The sequence below is a fragment of the Canis lupus genome, chromosome 16 (assembly GCF_003254725.2).
Source record: "Canis lupus dingo isolate Sandy chromosome 16, ASM325472v2, whole genome shotgun sequence".
Classification (NCBI taxonomy): domain Eukaryota; kingdom Metazoa; phylum Chordata; class Mammalia; order Carnivora; family Canidae; genus Canis; species Canis lupus.
This window is the reverse complement of record NC_064258.1, coordinates 2336670-2358102: the sequence shown is the minus strand read 5'-3', so window position 1 is coordinate 2358102 and position 21433 is coordinate 2336670. Positions and strand designations below refer to the sequence as shown.

The 21433-nt window shown below is 44.5% G+C and overlaps 1 protein-coding gene across 4 annotated transcripts in view; it reads left to right on the top strand.

Annotated features, from left to right (window-relative positions):
* The window catches only part of CNTNAP2 (contactin associated protein 2), a 1981926-nt gene that overhangs the window by 1750854 nt on the left and 209639 nt on the right, over positions 1-21433 (top strand). The gene's annotated exons all lie outside the window — the stretch shown is intronic.

Genomic DNA, 21433 nt, shown 5'->3' with positions numbered 1-21433 from the left:
ACCTGGGTGAGTAGGGAGAGAAAGGGAGAGAATCTCAAGCAGACTCCCTGCTGAGCACAGAGCCCACCATGGGGCTCAATCTCAGGACCCTGACATCATGACCTGAGCCAAAACCAAGAGTAGGACGCTGAACCGACTGAGTTACCCAGGGCCCTGGCCCACCCCTCATTGGCTTTAATAACCTTCACAATGGAAAAAAATAAAACAGTCTCTGGAATGTGTTGATAGAGGTCTTTCCAAAAGTAAGAGGCTAGGTTCCGGGTAGTCTCCAATCAAGACAGAGTGGAAGGAGGAAGATGACTCAGGAAACCTAAATCTGGCTTTGCTCTCCACTCTCCAGAGCTCATGGTCCTTCGCTACAAGATCAGAGGGCAGGCTGGGGTCTCTCTGAGGTGCCTGGTCTGCTCACTGTTTTAGACCTGTATAAAATTCTTTGATAATTTAGGTCACTTGCAACTGTAAAGAAGGAAAAGAGGGAGGGAGGGAGGGAGGGAGGGAGGGAGGGAGAGAAGGAGATTAACTCCCTCCGTTTAGGTTTGCTTGAAATGATAAGTAGAAATCTATTATTCCCTTCCCTGCTCATCCTCAGGATTCCAGGCAGAGAAAGATGTGACCTCTCCCTTTCATACTATCTTTGCATGAGAAAGAGATCAACACTGAGCAATTCAGAGCAAAAGTTTGCAAGAGGTCGATCTAGCCTCACCATCTGGTTTTTGCTTTTGACATATTCCAGCTGAAGCTAATGTTATTTCAAATCAATACCTGTTTCCATGACGAAATATTAAATTTTGTTTTCCGGAACACTAATGTTTTAAGAAATGAGCCATTTTTCTTCTGTTGAGTGACAGGAGAACGAGTCTGAAGGACTTTCTAGCTATGTGCCACCTCAGACCCCCTCTCGGAGTTTCTGGGGATTAATTGATCAAGTCAGTCAACTGTGGTAACCCCAGCCCAAGCAAAACCAGACGCGACCTGGTTGCTGTTCCTACCACCTGTCACCCCACACTAGAGTCTCACTGAGGGTCAGCTAATTTTAACAAGGGCCAGAGCCCTGCGGTGTCCTTCATAATTGTGTTGGAATGCTTTAAGAACATTAGAAAGTCACCAAAAGAGAGGTAACATTGGATGTCAACTCCTTTGGTGCCATGTGGGCAGACAACAAATGTGTTAACTTAGTTAGCTTTGGAAGTAAGAGTGACTTGTCACCAAGCCATGTCATCAGGGGCCGTGACAGTCACAAGTTCTGAGATAAAATACTCCTCGACCCCAACCAGAACCCAGCCCCTTCCAAATCCCACCCTCACGCCATACTCAAAATTACACATTAGTCTTAAATTATTTTTTATTAATTAAATATCCGGGCTGCTGATTCCTGCTGCATATCATGAGCAGATTTCACTGTATCGATCCATCTTGCCCAGATTACCTGGGATAAGGTTGTTTTCCTCAACCGTGTCCATCTCAAGCATGCTAGTTAAGTCCTACCTGGTTTCCATAACAGGTGACCCTAGCTGACCCGACTTTCTTATTTTTCTGAACTTGTCTCTGGGTATAGAGATCCAACTTTCCTTCTCTCCCTTTCTTTCCATGGACTAAAGCTATCTTCGGAAATGTTGGAGACCAAATAAAGTCCCCTAAGAGATAGGGGGAGCATTTATGACGGTCTCAAAAAGAATTTTTATTCTGCTTAAACAAGAGCAACTGCCAGGAAGAGAACAGTAGAGGGCCAAAGTCACAATTCGACAGAACAATTGAATTTTAGAGACAGGCAGAAAAACAGCATCTCAGGAGGAATGAAAGGGGAATGGGAGGAATAAGCACGGAAGAAAGGAGCAGAGGAGAGGCTTCCATGAAATTCTCTGTGTTTGCTATCACCAAGTCAGAGCAAGGGCCGTGTGTAACATCAGGCCAGAAAACATGTTCTTGGAATTTAGGAATTATGGAACCCCTGCTGACCTGGGAAAGAAGCTGCAGAACAGGGGCGCCGCCGTGATGAGTCAGCAGCTGCTTTTCACTTCTGAAAACGGGGAGGTCCATGTCCCATTTCTAATCTCCTGTCATCTCAGAGGTGGGCAAGGTGCGCACCCCCCAGACACAAGCGATTTTGCACCAGTGTGAAAAACTATCGTTCTGCAACAGACATCCTTCCCAGAGGAGGAGAGGGAGACTTGTTTCCAGAAAGAAAATCAGCTCAACGACCGTGAAATCCTAGAGCCAGTTACCACAAGACTATACTGTAGGGATTCGGGGGACCCGAGAGCTGTTCTGACTTCAGCTCTCATGAGACGCTCTGTCCTGACCCAGTGTCACCACTTTCCCTCTCGAGCCTCGTTTTTCATCTGTCTCATAAAGGAGTTGGGTTTGTTGGTCTCTGGAATTTCTTCCCACGTCAACCATTTGTGATTTCGTGTTTGGACATGGGTTAGGGGGGCCTCAGATGCTGAGCCGTCATCCTTCCCACGGTGTCGTGTGGCTCACGTGGGCTTTGGATCCCAACTCTGCCCCCACAACCCCCCAAGGAACCACTTGCAGGTGACTCAGTATTTCTGTATGGAATAGGGATACAGTTCCCACTTCTCAGGGGGGATTGATACCATCTAGGATAAGCACTCTAGAGTGAAGTCCAACTCCTGAAATGTGAGTTATTCTTTATCTTTGCTTTTACCTTTACTCCTTTAGCTTTCTTCCTCCATGTAACACTCGCCCCCTTCTACAGAACCAGCTTCCAACTGGCTCATTTCTCCTTTCCTAAAGTACGGCCTGATACGTGGTCACTCTAACCCACACACCCCGAAGGAAAGTCCCCATGGTGCAAACACTCCCTCAATATCCAAAATCAGGCTGCAGTTACTCTGCTTACCTGTCGCAGTGGCCACAGAGCAGGAGCAGCAAGCAAGAGCCCAGAATTGTTCTCAGTTGGCCAAGAAGCCTGCAAGCATCCATGTGAAAATATCACAGGGGCATCAGAGTCACAACCCAAACATGTGGCAGAGCTGCCCAAGAGCTCCTTCTCCATTCTAGAAAAGAGGTGCTTTGACTCGGCCTAAAGCTAAAACAGACTGGAAGTCCTTCTTGGCTTTACGCACAGAGTGGGCTCTAAGGGAAAGGCCAGGCTAGTGTGTCCTTCCTCAAAGTCACTGGAGAAACAGGGAAGAACAGTCCCCCTCACTCGACATCTAAAATATAATTAAAAGCTGTCATCGAAAGGGAATTAACACAGGTCTGTAGACAGTGATTCTCATTTCTATGAGAATGATTATTACAGCCACGATTCTGCCTTAGTCAGAACGTAACAAATAAACTTAAACACAAAAGGTGCCATGAGAAGAAGGAAGCTGTGGCTGGTATTTGTCTGAAAAACGCAGGAAACTTCCTCATGTTTTTGGTCCAACCATGAGCAACTAGCGTATGATGAGCTCCTGGGATGGCCCAGCAGAGCCCCTTAAACCACATGGTGGTCTGTAGCTTCAACCAGTCCGGGTGCTCAGACCAACATCCTCCATGGCAGCCAAGGGCCCTATTTTTCCTAGGACGCAGAGAAGAGCAGACATGCTCATGGTCACTATCCAGGCATGAGCAATGCCAGGCTGGATTGAGCCAGAGCCCGCTTTGGCACAGAGACGTCGAGGGAGTTGGGAGCCCTGGCCGCTGAAGCGACACCGTCAGGGCTATGAGGGGGCCAGGGTGTCTGCTGGGCCCTCAGCCTGCAGCCAGCGGCCAGCCCGGGGCATGGTCAGGGAGCTGGCGAGGGTGAGCCATCGAGGAGAGCCAGGCAGGCCATTCAAGGCAGGTGGCTGGCGGAGGAGTTGGTTTTCAGCAAGCTAGACGCAGGCCAGAGCATGTGACTGTGCTCGGTGGTAGTTTGAGGAGGAGGCCAGAGTTTGGGAGAGCAGGAGGCTGCTTCAGGAAGGTTCGGGAAGACTCAGTGGCCTAAGTGGCTCTTTGAGAACCCGAACTAATGACAAATGTCCCGGGTCAACCACTTGACCCTGACCTCTTGTGAAATTTCTCTGGAGACTAAAGGAGACCATCCCTTCTGTGCAAGAGGTAGCCCAAGAGGAGGTGAAAAGCCATGCTCCATGCTCGTTCCTTCAGGATCTTCTGTGCTCTGCGGATGCCTGGCTGGAGACAGGAGGAGCTCTGTCCTCAGGCCTCAGGGCACAGGGGAGCAGCAGAGCCTGCAGGCTTCTCTTCCTCCAGCAGTTTATCTTTCAGGAAACTCCTCCTGAGCTGCCACTTGAGTTCATGGACGACTGGAAGCTTAGATGGACTTAGAAGTCAATGAGGACAGAGTGCTATGACCGTTCACTAAGCGACGTTGCATGAGCAACCCCATAAAACAGCCCAACTTCCCCAAACACCACGATGTGATTTGTTTGGTCAGCTGTTGCTCACCCCCTCTGGATTCCAAAATCCTGAATGGATAATTCCCCTGCCATCTGAAACGCAACAGCATTGGGAGAGGAAAGAGAAAATCAGCATTTGTTGTCTGCGAGGGAGAAAAATGGAACTCCAGTCGCAAAGCGCACCCAAATCTGTGTATGAATAGAACGGTTCTTTTTAGTATCCAAAAAGTTTAGAATACAAAATGTACAGTCCAGACGGCAGGAGTCAAAACACAGAAAATATGTTGCTTGTTCCCATTTCCTGCAAGCCTGCCTCAGTAGCAACAATGTGAGTGCTGGCTGACATGTTCCGAGCGACACTTCGAGGCCAAGTGCGCCCCATGCTTTGTTCAGCTCTCGTAAAGCAAATACTATGACTAATTTCTGCTTGATTTTCACACTGGAGAAACTAAGGCTGAGGATGAGTCAGCGGCCCAAAGTGGTGCAGCAGCTGGTAAGGGACAGAGGCGAGATCTGACCCCTCACAGTCTGATTCCAGGGACCCGGCTCGTAACGATTCATCTTGTCGAAGCAAAAATTACACCAACATTAAACAGGCAAAGGAGATTTCGCTCAAGGTTACTGCAGGGGGAGGCAGTCCACGGCTTAGTCACAACCCCACTGGAATAGTGGAAGAGAACTGGTTTTTCAGGTGTTGGTTTTTAGTTGTGGTAAGACACACGAGGCGAGTTTTATGGAGCTAGGGGAAGAGAGATGAGAGGTCACCTGTGTTTGCTAACAACTGCCCCCAACGGAAAAGCTCACTTTCTCCTGTCTTCCTGGCAGGAGGGGTAGTTTTACAAAGTGGAGTGAGGGGCCCACACTCGCTCGCCCAGAACCTGAGAGATACTGGCAGGAGCAACCTTGACGTATACCTTTCAAAGAGACGACTCCTGGGTCCCCAGTAAAACTGGCAAAAAAAGACTGTTGGGAAACAATTTACATCTCAAAGGGGAAGACAAAGAATTTACGAGTTTTCTTGGGTAAATCTTTTAAGAAGAGGGAAGTCAGGGATCTAGGATCAGCGAGAAACCTGTCTGGTGTTGAGTCAAGCTGAAGGGAACGCTGCCAGCCCTCTTGGTCGGTGTATACCAGCGTTTCTCATCTGGGGTGATCTTGGGGCCCACCAGGTATCTGGAAAAATGTGGTGGCTTCCAGTGCCACCTCCAGCGACAGGCTGCAAGCAGAACTTTCTGCAACGCACAGGGGAATCCATCCCAACAAAGACTTGTGCACCCCAGACGGCAGCCCGGCCCCCAGGAGGAAACACTGGAGTAGGAGACTAGGAGGTCAGGCCTAGCCTGAGTTGGCCCCAGCAAGTATTCTGCGCATCACAAAGTCAAAATGCAAAAGATCAAGGCAGTCAGAGGACCACGCGCAGACACAAAGTGTTGGGCTGAAGAAGAGAAGCAGAAGCCGTCTTGGCGGGGATGAGCCACCCCACTTGAGAGTCTCCGTGATACAAATATAAGCTGTTTTGTCTTTTTTACTTATGTTAGTAAACCCTTTGCAAGGGTTGTCACAGTCAACACAGATCTCTCTAGAACCCACAGATGTCTAGAAAACGCCCAGAATTCTAGTCTTCTTTCCATGATCTCCCAGTCCATTGGCTCAAGGCAAAGCAAAACCAACCACTGAGACATCAAGTTAGCAGCAAGGAAAGAGTTTCTTCAAGAAGCAGCCAAATGAGGAGAGAGGAGGACAAGCCTCACATCCCCCAAAGGGGGAGGGAACACATTTTTATAATCTGAGGGGTTGAGATTACACACACATTGATGGAAAGGGCCTGGAACTTTAGGACTATTTGAGGAAAGATGGGGCATGTGCATTGAGTGACATACATGTGACATTTATCCCATGTTTACGGGGGGGGGGGGCCTTAACGTCAGAATGAGGCAAACTTCAGCCCCTGACTCTGTTGCCTGGTGAAGTGGGGGAGACCCCTCTGAGACCTTGACCCAGCCCATCCCAAAGATGTCACCAAAGGTTCTTGGTCTTGTCAGGAAAAAGATTTCAAGGACAGACACACAGCACAGTGGACCAGCAACACAAGTGGGAAGGTTTAACAAAATGAAAGTCTACTCCCAAAATGTGAGAGCAGGCAAGCTCCAAAGAGAGAGCTGGGTGCCCTGGGTGTCTGTCTTTCATTGACAGTTGTTAACTAGGGAGTGGAATATTCATTACTTGGAGCTGGGATTTCTTGGAAGCAGTTTTTTGCCTTTTCTTCTTGATTTGGTTAGAGGTTTCCAGTCATGGCACCCGCCATCTTTGACCTGCCTGGTTGGTCTGGCTTCTTGTGGAAGTGCTGCCATGACAAGGCCTCTGATTTTCCCCAGAGCTGGCCTCCAGTATCTTGTTAGAACCTAACAAATCGCCAATTCTAGCAACATCAGGAGGTTATCTTGACAAAGAGAAGGAGTTGTGGGCATGCTCCAAGAGCCGACATAAACTGGATGGAGCCTTGGGCTCGTTATCTCAGGTAAGGAAAGTAAGGCTTTGCTTGTCCCCAGGCTGGAACCATATTGGTTGACCTGGAGTCCAGGGTTTCTGCAGACAGCTGGCAGGTTTGTTAGTGGGGTCGGAAAGACACAACAGCTGATGGGGAGGAAACAAGTCTCTGAAAAGCAAGCTTTAACCTTTCTGCTACTTTCAACTTCATTAACCCTACAGGGCACAGTTTCACCAGCAGCATCCCACCCACTGTCCTTCATGACATATTTTCTTCTCTTGGGCCCCGTGGCAGTGTACTCACCTGCTTTGCCTCTCACCTTTTGCTTGCTACGACTTCGTCCCTCCTGTGTGTTCGCTTCCTCTCCATGACCACTAGATGTTGAAGTGTCCTAGAACCTTCCTCTCTTCATTCATCTGTTTCCCCCAAATGATCTTATCCAGTCCAGTGGCCTCTGATACTACCTAGGGACTGAGGACTCTTGAATCAAAATCTCCAGGCTTCACTTCTCCCAAGAATCTGGCATCCACTCATCCAACTGTCTACTTAGCATCCCAGCTTGGATGTCTACTGGGCATCTCAGAGAAACTATGGCAGGCTCTTGAGGGCAACCCCAAACCTGTTCTTCCACCAACCTTCCCATCTCAGGAAATGACATCACCACCTACCATTTTTGCTTGAGACCCAGATTTGGAGTTACCCTGGATTCTTCTCTTTCCCTCATCCACTGTCCGTCAGTAGTAAGTCTTGTGACTACCTCTACTCCAGACTGTGCCCGAGGTGTGTCCACTGCTCTCCACTACCACAAGTCCTACGCTCGCCAAAGCCATGGTTGTTTTTTGCTTGGACTGTTGCTGGTCTCCACAGTGTGGGCATGTGCCATGGACACGCCAAGTTAGTTCCTGCTCTAGAGCATTTGCACTGGCCATTTCCTCTGCCTGAAGTACCTCCCCAGACACTGAAGAGCCCAGGTCCTTCTTGTCCTTCATGCCTCAACTTCACCTACCTTCTCAGGGAGGCCTTCTCTCACCACTCAACCTGATGTAACCAGTCACTTCCCATTTTACCTTGTCCTTAGCACTGGTGATATTCCCATTTCTCTCTGTGTCCTTCCCCTAGGAGATAGGCTATGTGATAACAGGGACCTAGACGGATGCTGCAGTGGATGCCCAATGAATATTTGCTGAGGATGCAGTGAAATGAGTAACTGAATGTATGTATAGTCTGTCACTTCTCTGAATTAATAGTTATATCACCATCTTTGGAAATAACCTTGTTCACTGGGTACCACAGACTAAAATCAAGCATGACAGAAGCCAAAAAAAAAAAAAAAAAAGAGAGAGAGAGAGGGGAGACAGAGTCTCCGAATATTATGAAAGACAGCATCTCTGAACAGTGTAGGCCCTAACTATAGTTTTCAGCCTCCTTCTTTCGAGGCCTTGTCTCCCTGACAACCGCTGAGATGCTAGCTCGGACCCTGATGCAAAGAGCTTCTCCCTCGATCCTTATAACTGGTCCCCTGGTTCTCCCTCAGACAGAAATAAGAAGTGATGCCATGGTTGGAAACCACCACCATTGGTAAAAATAGTAAAATAAAATGATTTGCTGAGTAAAATCTGGCATAAGTATCATTAGATGAAATCAATAAACTATCTACAAAGCAAAAGGGCAAATAGAATGCAGAAGCTGGGGCCGCCTGGGGGGCTCAGTGCTTGAGCATCTGCCTTCAGCTCAGGGCGTGATCCTAGGGTCCTGGATTCGAGTCCCGAATCGGGCTTCCCTGAGGAAGCCTGCTTCTCCCTCTGCCTGTGTCTCTGCCTCTCTCTCTCTGTGCCTCTCATGAATAAATAAATAAAATTTTTTTAAAAAACATTTTTTTTGAGTGGGAAATATCAGAAAGGGAGACAGAACATGAGAGACTCCTAACTCTGGGAAACAAACTAGGGGTGGTGGAAGGGGAGGTGGGTGGAGGGTGGGGGTGACTGGGTGGCAGGCACTGAGGGGGGCACTTGACGGGATGAGCACTGGGTGTTATGCTATATGTTGGCAAATTGAACACCAATAAAAAATAAATTAAAAAAATAAATAAAATAAAATAAAAATAAAAAAACAGAAATACAGAAGCCACTCCATGGGCGGCCACTCCCTCACAGCTGCTCGTCACAGAGACAACCAGCACTTACTCTGGTCTTCTTGTGACCACCTTCCACCAAGCTCCGCCTCGAGGCCACGTCTGAGTTTCTGTCCCTCTCAGTAGAACTGGGCCTGCCCTCCACCCCACCACAGGTGGCATCACCTGCTAGTAGTCATCGTATCTTTTCCTTCCCCAGCTCATGGTGGGGGGCAGGGCCTACTGGCTTTTTATAAATAAAATAAAATAAAATAAAATTCTGTTCTCTACAGTTAGAGTTTTCACATATTAAGTAAGTTGCCGTAGCCACTGTTTTCTTTTTTTTTCTTTTTTTTTTAAATAAATTTATTTTTTATTGGTGTTCAATTTGCCAACATATAGCCACTATTTTCGCCTTGTTTTCTTGCACTCGCAACATAATCAGACTGACAATGACCCCTACCCTCTCCTGGGACTTTGCATGGTAACCTCTTAACACCCGTTTTCTAGGCACTGAGCCACTTTTCTAAGGCAGAGGTCCCACGTGTGGAAGCGTTTAGAGAGATTTGGGACTGAAGAGCCAGCCAGTCCTGTGGTCCTTCTGTGTAAAATAGCTCATGTGCCCCAAGACAAACGCTTTGGGGACTAGGTGGTCCTCAAACCAATTTTCTCATGACAACCGGCATGGTCTGATCCAGAAAGCTGGATTTTATTTTTTTTTAATTATTTAAAAATTAATATTAAAAATTATTTTTTAAATTGTATTTATTTATTCGTGAAAGACACAGAGAGAGAGGCCGAGACACAGGCAGAGGGAGAAGAGGCTCCCTGCCGGGACCCTGATGCGAGACTCAATCCCAGGACCCCGGGGTCATGCCCTGAGCCCAAGGCAGACGCTCCACCGTTGAGCCACCCAGGTGCCCCCAGAGAAGCTGTTTCAACCTAAAGGCCCCAGTTTTGCAATCAGCATAGAAGGCTTTTTACAATTTCACATATACATTTTTTTATTCTTTCAGTAAGGAATGAATTAAAGTTTCTAATAATAAGTGGCAACTGTCATACAGAAAAAGATCATAATGAAAGAAATCAAAAAAAAAAAAAAGAAAAGAAAGAAATCAGTATCGTGACTCAAATATTGAGGAAGGGCTGGGCACTCACAGCCCCACTGCCCCTCCTGCAACTCCCCGAGGAAGCTAGACAGCACCCCAGGCCCCCCTCCCTCCCTCCCTCCGTCAGCCCTGCTGTCCAGGTCCCAGGACTGCGCGGGCCCCACTCTTCACCTCCTGGTCCCGCTGTCACAGCCTGGCGGTGTCCCTCCTTCATTTTATTTTCACTTTATTATGTTTCCTCTGTCTTCCCCACTCCCACCTCCCATTCTCTCCCCATCGCTGGCACCCACTCGAGTGTAGTTTATGGATGGCCTCCCGGCCCCACTCCCTATATATCTGTTCAAAATGTATGTTTGTTCTGGAAACTTCACACTATTGCCTTTCGCGTGTCATCATTTATATAAATGGAATTGTACTACAAATCTCATCTGTTTCTTGCTCATTCACTCGGCCTTATGTTTTTAAGATGTATTTGTATGGCTCTGCGAATAGGGTTGCATAGCGTTCCATGGTGTGTAACCTGCGCTTTATTTATTCCGTGCCCTAGAGATGAACACCTGAATTCTCCGAACTCTTTGCCCCCCCCCCCCCAGCCGTTCCAGGACTGTTTATGCACGTCCCCCTGTTGTCGGAGGGTTTCTCCTATGTGTGTGTCTGTGTCTTCAGGACAATTACTGAATTGTAAGGTATACGCAGCCTTAAATTCAGCAAGTACTGCTTGTCCGATCAGTTTCTGAGTGTCGACTTCAAACTTTATGGGTTGAATTCTCTATTTCCGTCAATAACCTATCATTGGAGCTCTGTATAGCTTGAGGCGCTTTTGCTTAGTGAAGTGTGTTCTGGACCTTTTTGATTTATTGTATCTCTATTCCCTATGATGTGTTCCGTCCCACAGGGTCTATCCCCGCTCTTCACAGTACTGCAGTGTCTTCGTTGTAATTAATATTTTCCTGGGGCTTTGTACAGGTGTGTGTACCCTTTTCTTTAAAGAAAAAATAATAATAAAATAAAATAAATAAAAATAAAATAAAATAAAAATAAAATAAAATAATAAAATAAAATAAAAATAAAATAAAATAAAATAATAAAATAAATAAAAATAAAATAAAATTAAGTTAAATTAAATAAATAAATAAGGCATCTCAGATATCATAATGCTGAGTCTCTTAAAAATCTAATTTGAGAACCTCTATCTCTTAGTTCATTTATCGTAACGAGTGCTATTTCAGGGACAATCTCTGCCACCTTACTGTACATTTTTGATTTCCTGTGTTTTGTTTACTTGTTTGCTCACACACCCACCCCCATCTACCTTACATTGATTACATTGAGTATCACTCTACTGATTTGAAAGTTATCCACTCTGCTGTCATTCCTCTGGCAGCTATTCCTGACTTATTAAGACTCATACTTATGCTGTTTTTTTTCTCTATCATTCACAAAAACAAATCAATATCTCCATTCTGAATAAGACAAAAGACCAAGAACAGTCTGACCTCCTTCTCCACCTTCCTGCCTGCTGTGCTGATATCCATTATGGTTTTAATTGCAGTATCTTATCAGTATACTTATTTTAATTACATTTACTAAGTTTTTTTCTTTTTACCTACTCTTATTTCCCATATCTTATTACCTCTTGGATTCGTTTCCCTTTTTACTCAAAGGCAGTTTTGTCTAAGAAAGCCTGCGTAGGTGAACCCTTCCAAGACTCACATGCTTACAAAGATCTTCCCTGGTCACCATATTTAAATCAGCGCTCTGGAGATAGTGTCTTTTATCGGCAATGTTGCTATTGAGAAGTGAGACGTGAGTTGCATCCTTACTACTGAACTTCTCTCTCTTGTCCTTTAATATTTCTTAACTATAATGCAGCACTCCTACCCTCTTGGGGGGCCAGTCTGCTAAACTCTGTGTCGCTCTTCTCTGAATGGTGTTTTGTATGAATAACGTAGAGTGTACCAAGTTACAAAAGAAACCAAGTACATTGAAATTAAGTGATCCAACATTTAAAACAGCAAATCAGTGATACGATAGTAATGCAAGTGCTATAAATAACAAGACTTGGCATCAGGTCTATTAAATATCTTGAGGTGCCTGGGTGGCTCAGTGGTTGAGCATCTGCCTTGGGCTCACATCGTGATCCCAGGGTCCTGGGATCAAGTCCCATATCGGGCTCCCTGCATGGAGCCTGCTTCTCCCTCTGCCTATGTCTCTTCCTCTCTATGTATGTCTCTCATGAGTAGATAAATAAAATATTTAAAATAATAATAATAATAATAACTACCTTATTTTCAACTTCATCCTGACCATGATTTGAAATGACATTTCAAAAAAAATCTGTAACTCTAATGTAATAGGAATACCTCTATGATTTTGTATCAGCAGCAATGACACAGATACTGGTAATCCTGCTGCAGTTCTCCCTACAGTCCTAATTGAAGAAAATGCTAACTTTCATTTAGATGCTAGTGAAAATATTGACATTCGACATAAAGGTGCTTCCATCCCATTCCCCAGCCTCCAGACTCCAGTAGATGAACCTCTGGGGTTTGGGGCCTCGGGTAAGAACCAAAGCTGTAGGTATAGCTGTGGCTTTTTTTTCTTATCTACTCTGTTCAGTACTTTAGCAGCCTCTTCATTCTGAAGTCTAACATTCATTCTAGAATATTCTGAGTCATTATTTCTTCAAACCAGTCCTTCCTCCAAGTTACTCTCTTCTTATGAAGTTGTTATTATGCAAATGGCAACTCTTCTACCCTCCATAGTTCTTATCTCTTCCTTCATTCTTTTAATCTGTAGCCTCTGGAAAGGGTTCATTGACCCAATATTTCAACCCCCTAAAATGTTCTTCTGCTCTATCTGGTCTGTTCTTCAACCCTCCTCAGAAATCTTTCTTTCAACAGCTACGGTTTTGTAATTCTCAGCATCTTTGACCAATTCTTCATGCTAGTTTGTCATCACCCCATGTCTCCAATATCACGGGGGGAATCAGTATGCTAATCTTGCTGCTGTCTCATGTCAGGCATCTCATGTCTCATGTCTCATGTCATAATTAAGATGTCGATGATGTCAGGTCCTGTGTGCCTGCTCCCCACAGCTCTGCCCCTCCTGGTACAGAAGTCCTTCCTTTATCGCGTTGGGTCTCTTCAGAGGCCTTGTCACTCTTCCATACAAGCTCCTGTCCATTCCCTTGAGATTACAGAATGCATTGTCCTGTGTCGTCCACCTTACATGAGAAGCTAGGATTCAGGCCCTGAGCTGTGCTCCTCATAGAGAGTTGGAGTAAGGAGAAAACCCTCCTCTTGGAACATGGAACCGCTGGATCCCATTCGCCTCAACCCCCTCCTATTCCCACCTCCACATGTGTTTCATGCCCCCACACACACCTTAAAAATGCTTCCCTCCCACCTAAACAGGGACAGCCAGCTTCTGCGGTAATCGAGTCTTAAGCCAGTGGTGTAGCTTTACCTGCTAACTTAGTTCTCTCTGTACCCGTTCCCTTGAGGCTACACCAAAAGGTCTGTCTCAAAATAATCAGATCAAATAGCCTTTCACTGTTTTCCTGTTTTCCTTGACCTCCTGGTATTACTTAACATTCATAACTATGCCCTCCTTGGATGCCTGGCCTCAAAATGCACCATATTCTGTCCTCGGCCTCACTGTGAGCTCCTCTCTTCCCCTCCTTCTCCATCCCCAAGATCCTCTTCTTTTTCCTCCACCCTGGTGCCTTGGGAAGCAAATACATCCTGCGAGGCTGGTGATCAGAGCCATGCTGATCCCTCCCAGATCCATGAATCCAGCCTTGACCTGGGACTAGCATCAGCAAAGGCTTGCTTGAGTCTGCAGTCTGAGAGTGGCAGCAGCACTGGGGAGTTCTTGACTCTGGATGGAAGAGACGGGATCCGGTTGTTATATAAAAAAGACTTGAAGACAGATAATAAAGACCAAGAGAGAGGTGAATCAGCCCAGGTCAGGTTCCTGGTACCTCGTGTGTGTGTGTGTGTGTGTGTGTGTGTGTGTGAGAAAGAACATAGGATATGTTTAAATCAACAGAAAGAAAACGCTTATTTTGCTCTAAAGATGAGCAGTATCCACCAGAGGGACAGATAATAAGAAAAATAACATACAGATATTTGTAAAAGAAATAGTTTGATGGAGTTCTCAGCTGATGGATTTTAATTCTGAGTTTGCGTTGAAATCTGCTAAGTGACTATTAATGCTTTAACGTTTGGAACTGGCTCGGATGCGGTGGTTTATCACTGTCTTCTCTCTGTGTCCCCACTTTTGTAAGGGACTTGGAACCGTGAGACTCACCATGAAGAGCCACCCTCGGAAGGAGCATGGTCTCACCTAGGTGTCAGGGATGATCAACCACCCACCATGGGGATGACCCACCATCCAGGGCTAAAACCCATGAGTGCTTTGATTTGAAAGTTGCAGTGAAGCTTTTGTACCAAGAAAAATATCATCTCGATAATGGCATCAAAGAAGCGCCCCCTGTCTGTTGACCTGGAGATCAGTTTGGGCATCCGTATTCCTGGCTCTGAACAGCCATCCTTGTGGCTTCAGGGACAGGATTATGCCAAGTGGGGAATGACTTATCTTAGACATTAATCATTCTGTTAGCATTTTCCATTTTAAGCACAGCAATGCCTAGGAACACATCATATGTAGGAGAAGAGTCTCAATGATGCAAGCCCAAAAATCAAGATGGCAGCCAGAGTGAGAGTGCAGGCTTCATAGCCAGCTAGCCTGGGAGGGAACTATGGCCAGTGGCCACTTACTAGCAGTGTGACACTGGGTAAATCAACTCTCTTGGTCTGTTTCTTCACCTGTGAAGTGAGGATAATAATAATAATTATCTCTGAGAGTTACAACATGTAAGGTTTGGGACAACACCTGGTACAGCTAGTATTCAATTAATACTAGCTTTGAAATAGCTAGTAATTTATTATGCTTGCCCTGCCCCCGTGGCCTGCAGAATGACTTCAGACCTCCTGCCATCATCCCCGTCACAGAGCAATTCACATAAATGTGACACATATGAGTGTTCTGTGCTGTCAGAAACCCAGTATTCCCTCAGCCTCTATTTTGAAGTCTCCTTCTAGTTTAAATAGTTTGGATTCACAGATGCTGTGTGTCCTTTGCTCTGAGGACATAAGAAAATCCATGCAGTGATAATGAACCTTAAAAAAAAATCTATTCCATTGAATGAAGTTATGAATGAGCACTCATGAGCATTATCTGAGAAGGCAATTCTCCAAACCCCAGATCTCTGAGCATGTAAGAGCTTTTTCATATACGCCCTTTAATATCTAGCTGACATAGGCATCCCTGATCAATACTTGTCAATCATTCAGCTGCGCTGAATAATGTGATCCAACATCCTTTAACTCCCTCCACTACTGAAAAATCTTCACCATCCTGAGGTTCTCAGCCAAATAATGGGGTTTTATTTTACGTAACTCTACTGCACTGCAGGGTTGGGTTGTTTTTTAATGGATTCAAGTTGACAGTCAAGACCTAAGAGACAATGGTAACCTATAGAACAGGAGATACAGCAGGTACAGCCTCTACAGCTAGGAGGCCCAGCCCACCCAGGCAGGTACCTGTACAGGCCAGGAATGGCTGCTCTGGAGAAGATCCAAGGTCTGGATGGGTCACCTGGACACAGACGAGTCACAGTTCTCTCTCACCAGTCTTTAATACCATCAGAGGTTCAGAGCCTTCCTGCCAGCTCACAGCTCCCCACATCTGGATGCGGTCCCACATAGCAGACGAAAGAAAGAAAACAGCCAGCCTAATCCCATGCCTTCCAAGACAATGGCGCAGTTAAAAGGGCATTCTCTCAGGCAGGCCTGGCTCAGACCAGCCTTGATGTCAACCCTTCACTCACTGTATAAGCCTGCTCAGGCTGCCACAACAAAATTCCACAGACCGGCGGGGGTGAGGGGTGGCTTAAACAACAGAAAGCTACTTCTCACAGTTCTGGAAGCCAGAAGTCCCAGATCAAGAGGCCAGAACTGGATTCTCCTGAGGCCTCTCTCCTCACCTTGTAGACCGCTCATGTGGCCATTTTCCTGTGTGCATACATCCCTGGTGTCTTTTCCTCTTCTTATGAAGACCAGTCAGATTACATTAGAGCCCACCCTTATGACCTGCCTATTAGAGATATAATAAATGGGTTTATGATACTAATTAAGCCCAGCTACAAGTCATTTGGCTAAAAAGAGGGACTTAAGCTATCTTACCTCAACATTTATTTTTATTTAATTATTTAAATTTTTTTCTTAATATTTCATTTATTTAGTCATGAGAGACATAGATAGAGAAGCAGAGACATAGGCAGAGGGAGAAACAGACTCGCTGCAGGGAGCCTGATGTGGGACTTGATCCCAGAACTCCAGGATCACACCCTGAGCCGGAGGCAGACGCTCAGCTGCTGAACCACCCAGGCATCCCTTAACTTAATAATTTAACTAACCTCATTTAACCTCAGTTACCTCTTTAAGGGCCTGATCTCCAAATAAAGGCACACGGGGGTTGGTCTTCAACACAGGAATTTGGGGGTAACACAACGCATTCAAGAACACTCAGTATGCCTCTGGTACATGAGTACACTCATTTTAGCCATAGTTAATTTATTCCAAGTCTGTACTTCTGTAGAATTTTGTTTATAATAAATAATAGTAATAATGACAGCTACCATTAACTTAGCATTACGGCAAAGAGATGTATTATCACCCATTATTAATATGACCCTGCAAGGTGCACGTTGTTATGCTAATTTCACACACAAGGAGACTGAGGCCCAAGAGGAGCTGGGAAGATCTCACAGGCAGTGAGCGGCAAAGCCAATATACAAAAGTAGATCTTTGTGACCACCGCTCATGCCTTCCTCATCCCTGTTTGCTGCCTCTCACCTGTCACCGTGTGCCTAGCACCATAGTGAACTGTTAGTATACTTGCATTAACCTGTGAGCAAGAAGTAGGTCTCCTCTGCCTTTTTAGCCCTGCCTTTCCAGCATTTTCCACACATGTATTGGTCAGTGGCTTTGCATTTCTAAGCACCCTGCAGCAACTCCCCATCTTACTCCTGCTTCCTCCCACCTGCCCTTCCCCATCTGCTTCCCCCCCCCCCCCCCCCCCCCCCGCAGGCCGGACCCACTTGCCTCTATCCTGAAACCCTCTTCCCAGAGATATGCTCTTGGATACTCTTTCTATCTCAGTGGGACCTATCCTATGACGGGCCCCACACTGCTCCCACTCCTGATCCCACTTAAGTCCGCCTGATTTCTTGTTATCATGGTGGACATTACCTACAACCCATGATGGACTTCGCTTGCTTATTTTGTTTATTATTATTTTTTCCCTTCCTCTCTGCAAGAATATAAGCTCTATAAGGTTGAAGGCCCTCTGAAGACCTTCTAAACATCTAGACAAGGTCTGGCTCATAAGAAACAGGAAGTAAATAATCACTGAAAGGACACATTAGATTTCACATGCGTAAGCTTTGGTGTGAATCCTCTCTGTGGTGAACGAGTGGCCAGTCTCTCTGGGCAAATGTGCTACCGAATTCCACTTAGCTCCTTGGAAAACAACTAAGCTCTGAGTTTGAGGACACCGTATGTTTTAGGGTCCCTCTTGATCATTATTTTCATCTGTTTTGCTTAATTTAATACCGGATTCTTTTGCCCCAATCTTCTGTGCATTTGGTGATTGTATTATTCATGATAGGTAGATATAGCCTTTCCATAATTAATCTTTAATTGCAATACTTGAATAGCATTTCACAGAAAAATGATTTACAAATTAAACCCACATCTCACCTTGGATAATTACCACAGATCTGACTAATGTGCATGAAGCCCTTGCATGGCAGGGGGCTCTCTCCAATGACAATGTGTTGATTTTTTAATTAACAAAGGTTAAGTAGCATTTTTGCTTGCAGACCTACAATTTAAACTTATGACATTTGTCACCAAGAAAGATTTCTATAGAGCACATAAGTTGAACTCAAGTAATCATCGCTGGTTCTAGTGCATTAACATCTTTTGCTTAGCATATAATGACCATTTTCAGAACAAAAGATCTTTCTTCATATCGACGAAATCAGTAAAAGTACTTTCCAGCTCACTGACCCATTTAATAAATCAGAGGCCATCTAAGTAAGAAAAGGGCACAATTTCTTTAGTTTTCTTTTACAGAGAGAGACATGAAATTCCATTTACCTGCTTTATCAATTAAGAAAAAAAGTGCAAAACTTTATTTAATGAATGCAACAAATAAAAATTAGACCACAGTCATATTCTATGGTCAATTAACAAAAGGAGGGCGGGAGTTGAGGGGAAGGTCAGGCAACAGTGCAAGAAGTAAATTTGGAGAAATTGAGAGTAATTTACTGAAATAGAGAGATGGAGACACATACGTACAGGGAGAGAGGTTGTACGTCATGAACCAGACTAATTTAGAGCTGGAAGAAACTGAAGACAAAATCTAGTTCAAATCCTCTTTATATGGGTGGGAAAACATGATGCTGAGGGAGATGAAGTGACTTGAGGGAAGCCACACAAGTAACCTGGAACAGCCAGCAGTGCTGAGAGAGAGAGAGATGAAAGAGAGAGATACAGACCTGGAGGTAGGAAGAAAGACTGAGAGGTGTAGAGCTTCAGAAAGACCGAGAGCAGAAAGAATCAAAGACAGGCAGAAAAATCTACCCCTTTCTAACCCCTTGTGGAATGAGGCCTATATACATAAATAATGAAGTACATACATATATCTGTTTGCCTTAATGATGCGATAAAAATATGATCTAACCTCGATTGATTTGCTCTGTCAATTGGACCTTTTTAAATCTTCTATTTTTTTTTTGTCTTATTAACATTTACTTAGTCTTTTAAAAAATCTCTCCTTCAAACTCTCAACTATTAGTGAGACCCATTAAGTATAAGTTATTTTTAAAATGAAATAAATTTCAGGGGCGACTGGGTGGCTGAGTTGGTAAAGCAGCTGCCTTCAACTCAAGTCATGATCTCGGGTTCCTGGGATCCAGCCGAGCTGGGGGGCAGGGTGGTCCCTGCTCAGCAGGGGACCTGCTTCTCCCTCTCCCTCTGCCCCTCCTCTCCACTGGTGCACGTGCTCTCTCTCTCTCACAAATAAAATTTTTTTAAAATTTATTTTTTATTGGTGTTCAATTTGCCAACATATAGAATAACACCCAGTGCTCATCCCATCAAGTGCCCTGCTCAGTGACCGTCAACAAGTCACCCCTACCCCCCGCCCACCTCCCCTTCCACCACCCCTTGTTCGTTTCCCAGAGTTAGGAGTCTCTCACGTTCTGTCTCCCTTTCTGATATTTCCCACTCATTTTTTCTCCTTTCCCCTTTATTCCATTTCACTATTTTTTATATTCCCCAAATGAATGAGACATATAAGGTTTGTCCTTTTCCGATTGACTTATTTCACTCAGCATAATACCCTCCAGTTCCATCCACGTCGAAGCAAATGATGGGTATTTGTCGTTTCTAATGGCTGAGGAATATTCCACTGTATACATAGACCACATCTTCTTTATCCATTCATCTGTCGATGGACACCGAGGCTCCTTCCACAGTTTGGCTATTGTGGACATTGCTGCTAGAAACATCGGGGTGCAGGTGTCCCGGCATTTCACTGCATCTGTATCTTTGGGGTAAATCCCCAGCAGTGCAATTACTGGGTCGTAGGGCAGATCCATTGTTAACTCTTTGAGGAACCTCCACACAGTTTTCCAGAGTGGCTGCCCCAGTTCACGTTCCCACCAACAGTGCAGGAGGGTTCCCCTTTCTCCACATCCTCTCCAACATTTGTGGTTTCCTGCCTTGTTAATGTTCCCCATTCTCACTGGTGTGAGGTGGGATCTCATTGTGGTTTGGATTTGTATCTTTAAAAAAAAAATACATTCCAGATAAAGATTATAATGTTAAGAAAAGTGAAACCATAAAAGTGCTAGAAGAAAATACAGTTGAATGATGTTATTATTTTGGATTAGGTTTATTATATTACTTTTAGATTGGACTTTACAAGCTTAATATCAAAGTCACAAATCATGCAAGTAAGAAACATGGATGTGTCTACATAAACATTCATAGAGAAAAAGAAACACCACGTGTAAGTTGAAGACACAGACTGGAAGATATAGTTGCCAAATTTTTATAATGAAGACTTAAAGCCCAAAATATTGTTATCTGTCAGTAAGAACTATATCCCCCCTATTCCCCACAAAAAGCAAAGGGCATGAAGAAACAAAAACTAAGAATGGATAAAACATAAAAATTATTCAGCTCACAGTGTTTGAAGCAATGCAAATTAAAACAAAAAAACTCTTTTTTTCTCTCTAGCCTATAAATTCAAAAGAATTCTGGCTATTTGAATTGGTGTGAGGAAGGTGGGAATCTCATACCCTACCACGGAAATACAAGTTGACAAAATCTTAAAAGAAAATGTATTTCAAATGCTTTTAAAATGTATATGCCTTTGTACCCGGCAATTGCACTTCTAAGAATGAATTCTAAGGAAATACCAAAGTGGCAAAGTTTTTTTTTTTTTTACAAGGATATTTATTATATTAGAATCCTGGGTAAAATGAAAGCCGGAGTAAGTTAAAAGCCCAATGGTAGTGGAATGGGAAATTAGTGATAGATCATTCACAGAACAGGATGCTTTGCAGATGTTAACCAAGATGCTCTAGCTGTGCATTTATTGCTGGGAAAATGTTTTATGATATAGTGAGTGCAGAAAGCAAATTTCAAAACAATGTGTATATCGTGATCCCATTTCTCCTTTTGTTTTAAGTGCAAAAAGCAAATTTCAAAACAATGTGTATGTCGTGATCCCATTTCTCCTTTTGTTTTATTTTTTTACATATACGTGTGTTCATAGATAAAAGTAGAAAAGGCTGTTTGCTGAAAGTAAAGCTAGCTATATCTGCATAGCATTAAAGATTCCCTTTTTCATTTTGCTTATCAGTGTGTTTATGGTTTCCATGATGAAAAACGATTGCATTTGTAATAGGGAAAAGGAGCAAGTGGGAGATATCTAAAAAACAATGATTTTAAAATTTCAGAGTACTTTAATAGAATATAATTGTCTTAATTGACTAGTGACAAAAATGTAAAGGGCTGAGGGTTTATTGAACAAAGGGCCTTTGGAAAGCCCTTATTGAAGAGCAAAAGCCATATTCGCTAACACGATAGACACCAAATTGAAATTTTAACACACACAGAGTGGACTAATGGGTTGAAATCCTTCCAAATCATAGCACAGGCCCAAATTCTCATCAGCAAAGAAGTGTATGAAGCTGAGCTGAGGATCAGATTGCAGAATGGGAAATCCTTCATCG